Consider the following 7649-nt stretch of genomic DNA (forward strand, 5'->3'; position numbering starts at 1 on the left):
ATTAGTATATAATTTTTTCCTTCCTAGTCTGATCACAAGTCACTAAGGTGTTGCTAAGTAGGTAATTCTGGTCCAGAATTAAGAATTTCCACTGTTGTGGGAAATATTCGCAGGACCAGCATCTTTCTGGTCTTTCCTTCTCCGCAGTCAAAGGGAAGAGGGCAGGCTCTGAGACAGCAAGAACGTGTTCCACAGTGTCAGCAGAGCTCCATTATCATAGCATCTCCAAAAGGTGTCAGGCTGGCTTGGTGCAGAGCTCCTCCCTACATTTGGCCATATGTTCCCTTTCCTTTGCCACTTTTACACCTCTACCACTAAGGTTAGTCCTCACTCACAGGGTGAGATGCTCCAGGGAGTTCTGAGCAGCTTCATATCCTGCCTGCAGGGAAAAGAGAGAAGGTGAACTGCAACTGTTCAGACTTGGGTTTGACTACACTTTCTCCAAGTGTAGTCAAGTACTGGTGTAAAAATCCTCATTGTAGAGTCAGGGATGTTTGTTTAACTACCCGATTTACCTGATGCTCTTTCTAGTTATTTTCTCTTTGTACACATACAATCGTGACAGTACCAAAGTATTTGAAGTATTTCCAGAATTTCTGAGAAACAGAAACCAAGCTGGGTTTTCAGCTATTTTCCTAGAAAATTGCTCTAATGGTAAATCTATGTGCATATGTCCAACCGACATTTGGATTTCCACAAACAAGATTTATGTGACTGACTGATTCAGCTCCATCCTAACTTTGTTTTGGATTTCAGCACTTTAGGAGAGAGAAGGAATCTTTCTTTCCAATGTCTATATTTACCTGCCTAAAATATCATGAAGTCTGATGTCAGAAAAGCAAATAGAAAAATAACGTAGTGTAAAGATTTTCTGAAATAGTTACAAATGCAATCTAGAGGAGGGATAAAGTTCCCCTCCCCTGCTGAAATCCCTATTCACTGGGGATTCAGAGAGGGAAAGAGAGAGTTAGTTAATGCTTTCTTAGAGCTTGTTTTTCTTTGAATTCCCCTCTCTCCTCTTCTAGCACACATTTGTACATATTGCTGACTCTAAAAGCATTCCCAGAGCTCAAATTATTGAAAGCTCAACCAAGTTTTCCTAAGCTATCACAGTTTACTTACCATTCCCTGTTTCCACAGGCTATCTGAGCAGTGATTAAATACCTATCAGTTTTTTGGAATCAGAAGCCATAAACTGACTCTTTAGCCCCTATGTTTGCATGATGTTGTTTGATCTTCCAAAGACAACTTGCACCCAGAGGCTCTATTCAACAGAATCTGACTTGCAATTTGTCTATTAAAAAAAGCATCCTCATTAAAATTTTTCCAGTCTATAAAATCAAATAGGGAATACATATGACTATGACAGTTGGTGGTTACATTTTTGTTGGGTTTGAACCTTTGTCATATACTAATGAACCAGTCAGCACAAGGGAAAAAAAAATAGAAGAAAGATCCAGAAAAGAATGATGATCTTAGCAGATGATGCACACGCTTGCAGTTTGTGGTTTGCTGCAATTCACCTGGACTATTTAAAAATCTGTGATGAATAGGTGGTACAAAAGATAGTGTTGTGTCTCTCAAGCCTTTGACAGCTGGCACTAAATGTAACTAAGCAAAATGACACAGGGCCAAAAGGTTGGCCGTGATGGATCCCAGATACAATAGAACTGGGGATTTTCTGTATAAGAGTGATAAGGAGGGACTTTTAGGGTTGACAGGAATGACTTGCATACTATGACAAATGAAGAGGTAAGGATGTGGCTGTTGGTAGAGTACACAAGAAATGTGGGATCAGTTTCTCCTCATGTTAATGTCTCAGTGTGCGGCCTTGAGGAAATCCCTCAGAATCAGACCTTGAAAGGTACACAGGGGCCTAAAGATGCAAATCAGAACAGAAGAAGACTTTCAAAGGCAAGCAGAAAATCCTTATTTATGTCTTATTTTTCTGATCATAAAATAATGGTTTGTTGGGTTTTGTGCAGGAAAATATTATATGTATTGTCAGTTTTTCCAATTTGGAAAAAAAGTGGGTGGTAAAAGCCAAAATCGGATTTGAAGGCCAAAGTAGCTGAATGTGTAATGCATTTGTGTGTAATACACCTTGCACATTATAGCCACTAGTAAGGAAAAGGACAGAACTGGTTTCCAATTTGTCTTTTCAGAGATCCACCAAACATTAAATCTGTTGGGATAGAGAAACAAGTGATTCTGCAGCTGGTCGTTTGGGAGGAGACCTTCCAGCTTGATTAGACTTCCCCCAACAAGTTGCTGTTTCTTTGGTTTTCCCTTTCCCTTTTCCCTTGATTTTTCTTGAATTGGCTTTTTTCTGAAGAATTAGAACATCAAATATTTCTTGCATTTCCCTCATCTCCTGTAAAAAAAACATATGTCCAGTATTTCCTCAGTGAAGGCCCAACAGCCAATAAACATAAGCAATTAGAGGGACAGAAGTCTCTGTGCTTGAAGTTAAAAGACTTGGAAGTTTTGTTCAATTTGCATGAGTACTCTGGAGTTAATCCATTGAAAACAGAAGCTACTGACCCGTACCAGGAACTGGGGAAAATAAAGTTTTTGTAACTTTTATTAAAGTCACATGCCTCGCACTGAGCTGTTAAGGTGGGTTTCTTACCATGGCTCTGGATATCACAGGTGCTGTACATCTGTGTCTGAGATGAACATCAGGCAGCAGAGGCCAAGGGAATAGAAAAGATTTGTTTAGGTTTGAGGAGCAATCTGAAAATGTTGCTGTTCAGACAGGCATATAACCTGTCTACAGAACAGGATGCAAAGAAAATTTTTGAAGAATTTAATGAGGTGTTTAATAGACCTGAATGCATTGTGAATAAAACACATCATACTGATACAGATCCCATTATGCTGCCAAAAGTATTAGCATCACACAGAGTACAGTCTCATTAGTCCTGAGAAATGAAGGAAAAGTTTATTGTGACAAGATGGTAAGATGCAGTGCTATTGAGAGAATGCAGACACTGACTGGTGTGGTTAGCAACCCAATCACATTCAATAATAAGAAATGTTATGAATTTATGTAGATTGAGGAGATTTGAATAAGGCTACCAAATGCAACATAGCCCAAGGGAAAGCTGGGAAAAGACATGTCTAGACTTCCAAAAGTAAGAATATTTCCAGATCTAAATGCAAGCCTGTGACTTTGGCAATTCTAGATTCACAAAAGTTTAAACTCTACACCTGCACATCTCTTTTTGCCGATGCATTTTTAAATAACTTTTTTCTGTGATTGCTTCAGAACTTAAAAAGTGCCACTCAACAGAATTTTAAATCCCCTAAAAAACAGGTGGAAACAGATACTTATAACCACTCAAGCTAATGTGATAATCATCAACACTGTAAAAATAACAGCTAATATCCAGTTCAGCAGGTCTGGCTATCAGAAGCATTTTACTTCCCTGTATAGTCCTTTTATAGATTTCCTCCTTTTTGGTTTTTTTTTTTTCTTCCACGAGAGAAAGAGAAAAACTGTGTCAGCGATAAGCTTCATGTCAAATAGATTCCAGGTTTAGATTCCTCTCTTACATAGGCAAAGGACTTGAACTTCAAAGGTAGAGCTTCATGACACGTTTCCTTCAGGAGACAGGCCAACGTACGAAGTTCCTCTGCATTATTGTTTTTCCACAGTGCCACCTGATGATTCCTTTTACTCCATTAGCAGGTGCATACACTGAAACTGTGTGAAAAACAACCCCTTTTGTATGCCCAAAAGGATTATTTCTAAACATTCTTGCTCACCATGGTTTCTACTATGTTTCCATAAGAAGTTTGTAGCATCCCACATGAGAGAGGGGCAGCCTGTGACATAAGGGTAAAATGTGGTAGATGATGTCTGGATATTCTTAAAGGAGATTTTGCTTCTGAAGTCCTTATGTTGTGACACTGCATTTTGGTTCTCTCACACATAAAATGAAAAATGCTCTTAAGATTGTTTTCTAGACTAAGCCTCCTTTTGGGACCAATAATGACTGAGTTATTTGAAAGCACTTTCAGAGAATCATTATATATACAGTTTGAGAATTTCAAAGGGACTCTTTGCAGAACTCTAAACATTCTGCTTATCAAGCAATTCACCTGCTATAGACAAAAATAGCAGGGAGTGTATCTGAGTTAAGATTTCACATTTCCTGCATGAGTGTGCTCTCTAAGGAGATGTTTAGCAATCAGATGCAGAATGAAAAGTTTTGGGTTTTTGCTCTGATTTTAGACAGAAATTGCACACTCGACCCAAGAAATCTTTGTCTCAAAGATTACTGGATTAGTACCAAGTGTCAAAACCGGATTCTGGTAATTCCTGCGTAGTTTTGTGAAGGACCTGATCACATCCATATAAACAAGTAATGACTCATCCAAAACACAGGAAACAATTCTGAAAACAGAAGTACATTTCTAAAGCACACTAACGACTTTCTTAGAGCAGCTAAGCTTTCAAGAGCTTCTAAGCATAAAAATCACAGCAAGCAGCAAGGTTTGAAGTAATCATGAGTCAAGTAACACTATTTCTGAGTAATGAGAAGCACCAAACGATGCCAAATTGTAAGTGATTGTTAGAGTAATTCTGCATGGATGGTCAACAGTAAAAGCCCAGAACCATCCAAGTATAACTTTTTGTGAGATCTATCAATGTGAAGTTGCTGCACATATTGGAAGGTGACATAAAAAAACCCTCCAAATCATAATGCAACACAGCATGAGAGCAGAAATGTTTAACAGAGCTCACAAGGGCCTATCTGGGGTTTGAAACATAAAACACTATATAGAATGTCTTATAAATACCATTACAGAAAATAAAATCTGCAACAAATATGGGAAAAGATGCAGAAGAACTGTTATTCCTTTTGAACTTGCTTCCCAATAATAGAAAAATTCATTAAGCTAATAACTGTGGTCTTCATTTCTTCAGAGGCTAAGGGTATAATCTGAAGAACTGAGAAAGTTTGGATTTTACTTTCTTGCCTCTCTCTAAATTCAGCAGCTAGATCTCTTTTAAAAGACCAAAGAAAAAAGGTGAATAGATTGTTATTTGAGAGTGAGTTGTCGCCCACCCTAAATTCCCAGAGTTGACGTTTCTGGCACTGGCTGTAAGAGTGTTGGCCAAGTCATTCCTTCCAAGCAGAGCCCAGTTTTGCCTTGGCAGAAGCACCATATGGCAATGGGTGCCTGTGAGATATAAAGCCTCTTCAAGCACCACTGAAGTGCTGCCATTGCCCCTCTCCTTATAAGGGGGTGTAGCATATGCTCTCCTGACTAGCTGATTAGCGCTGCTTAGAGCTAAATAGCAGAAGAATCAGGTTTGACCCTTTTCTATGTCTTTGGACTGTCATATCCCACAGAGGAAGGCAAAAAGTGAGTGGTCTCTCACATAAAGGATGTAAAAAGTCTCTGTCATCTCTCCTTAAATAATGCTGTATTAGATTTCTCAGGTGCAATCTTGGATAAGCTGGTGTTCATTGTAGCCATAGCCAATCTATATGTTTTCTGGGGAAAATATATATGGACTGGGGATGTGGTTTATTTATTTGATTGATGTAAAATAGTCTGGAGCGTTACACTTTCATTCTACATGAGAAAGATAGGTTTTTAGCTTTGTGTTATCTTCTTATAAGAAAAAAAAGAAAAGAAATAGCTGTGCCTTCTTTATGCAGCTAGAAGTAAATTGAGTGTAACAACATCATTGCAAAATGATGTGCTTTATAAAGTCCTGAATATGGTGCATCTTTTGTGTTTTGTTTCTAATTGTGTGCTCAATACAAAAGGATAATTCATTAGGCCAATTCTCCAAATAATCTCAAAGTGACATGAATTCCTTTGCAGAGTGAATGTCTGTAGCAAGTAATCCATGGAAAACAGACAGGCGTCTCTTGTCATTTTGGAGCTCTAATCCACTGCCTGGAGCATGAAAATGCTCAGGATAACAAGTGTGGGAATCACCAAAATCAACATTATTTTTTTATTTTCTTTTCTTAACAATGCTGCTGATCAATAGAATTGCTGAATCTGGCAGATACAATGCCACAGGATTAATGAATTAAGCTCAGGAAGCAGAAGAATTTGTTAAAAAGGAGAGGGAAAAAGCCCCTTCTTTTCCACTGGTGTGTGAATATCAAGCAATGAAAGCAGCAATGACAGAATTTTAGCCCTTGTTTTACCATAGTACCAAGCTTGTTCTGAACAAGTCTTTACATTTTAATTAGAACTATACTGACACCCGCTTTTTCAACTATGAACTTCACTTCTAAATTGAAAACTATTTCCTAAATGCTGGTTTAGCAACTAGGTCTGAACATAGAAGAGAGCTTCTGTGTTTGTGTAATTCAGCGTGTGGTGTGGTCACCATCAGTGGGACTAGATAACTGGTTTTTAAACCACAGTAAATAGTGGTAAAAGGAAGGAAGAGACTCCCACTGAAATGCAATAGACTCTGTCACCATAAAGCACGGGAGTGCTTTGGAAAACCATAGAATGAAATACAGAGAGGTCATCACACTTCGATGATGCCAATATTTCACAAAGGTCGATTGCCAGTGTTTCTGTCAATACTGCATTAGGAATGCAACACAGGGTACATATCTGTGTAAAACATTACATTCAAAAATACACATTACATTGATATTCAGCACAGCATGGAGATTTTTATAAACCACCACTGACTAGAAGGGGTTTGTTCAGATATGTAGGAGGGGAGAGTTTGAGTTTGCTTATATGTTTGTATTTACACCTCCTTAAAGACCTCTGGGGATTTTGTGCATCCTTTTGTCTAAACAAACAAACAAAAAATCCTTATCTAGTTTAATTGTACAAACATATATTACAATAATCACACAGTCCTGGAAATTGGTAGGTTTGGAACATTTTCAACTTATAAGAACACTTCAGAGAATACTCCTGTGTAATTTATGAGCCCCTGTAGACCTGTCCATGTCTTGAACTGATTGTTGAAGTGGGCTTTACTAGGAATTTCTTTTCTTGAATTGGAGTAGTGCTGGAGGTGGGGAGGGAGGGAGGTTAGAGCAACCTTCCCTAACAAGGCTTTAAAAGCTTCAGTGGTAAAGTTATGCTGATGGGAGATTTTGTTACTTGTTTTTAACCGGGAACAACCCGAAGAGGATTACGCTATGGGCAGGAGCTGTTATTTAAGTGGGTGGCAACGTCGTGGGCTGTGTTGTGCTGTTGTTGTTTTTAAAGTGGGACGTGCATCTTTTGATTAGAACTGCAAAACGGTTAAAAAAAAACAAACCCAAAACCCCGACCAACCAACCAACCAAACCCCAAATAACCCAAACCAAGCAAAACCAAACCGAACAACCTGGACAATGACATGAAACAGCTGGTGAAATGTCTAGCTCCTTGCCTTGCCCAAGCGCGGCGGAGCGAAGGTTTCTGTTCTCTCATCTCTGCCGCGATGTGTTTCTTTTTTTTTTTTTTTCACCCCCCCAACCCTTTTTTTTTTTTTTTTTTTAATCTCCTTGCATGTGCTGTGACAGCCGGGGAAGGGGGGGCTGGCGTGGGGGGGGTCGCGCCTGCCGGCGCTCCCATTGTCAGGCGCTCCGGGAGCGCGGGCAGCGCCGGTGTCCGCCGCGCCCGGCGGAGCGCGGGGAGCGCGGGGCCGCCCCCGC

General features: G+C 39.4%; 1 protein-coding gene across 2 annotated transcripts in view; it reads left to right on the forward strand.

Annotated features, from left to right (window-relative positions):
* Positions 1-7649, forward strand: part of SEMA3A (semaphorin 3A) — a 278963-nt gene that overhangs the window by 106075 nt on the left and 165239 nt on the right. The window contains exon 1 of one of the 2 annotated variants that reach the window (XM_039723769.1): positions 7388-7409. The exons of the other annotated variant lie outside the window; for it this stretch is intronic. The gene's annotated coding sequence lies outside the window, so the exon portion shown is untranslated. Of the gene's footprint in view, positions 1-7387; positions 7410-7649 lie in introns of those variants that run through there. 2 annotated transcript variants of the gene reach the window in all.

This window comes from Passer montanus, unplaced genomic scaffold, assembly GCF_014805655.1.
Source record: "Passer montanus isolate IOZ18808 unplaced genomic scaffold, ASM1480565v1 scaffold50, whole genome shotgun sequence".
NCBI classification, from domain to species: domain Eukaryota; kingdom Metazoa; phylum Chordata; class Aves; order Passeriformes; family Passeridae; genus Passer; species Passer montanus.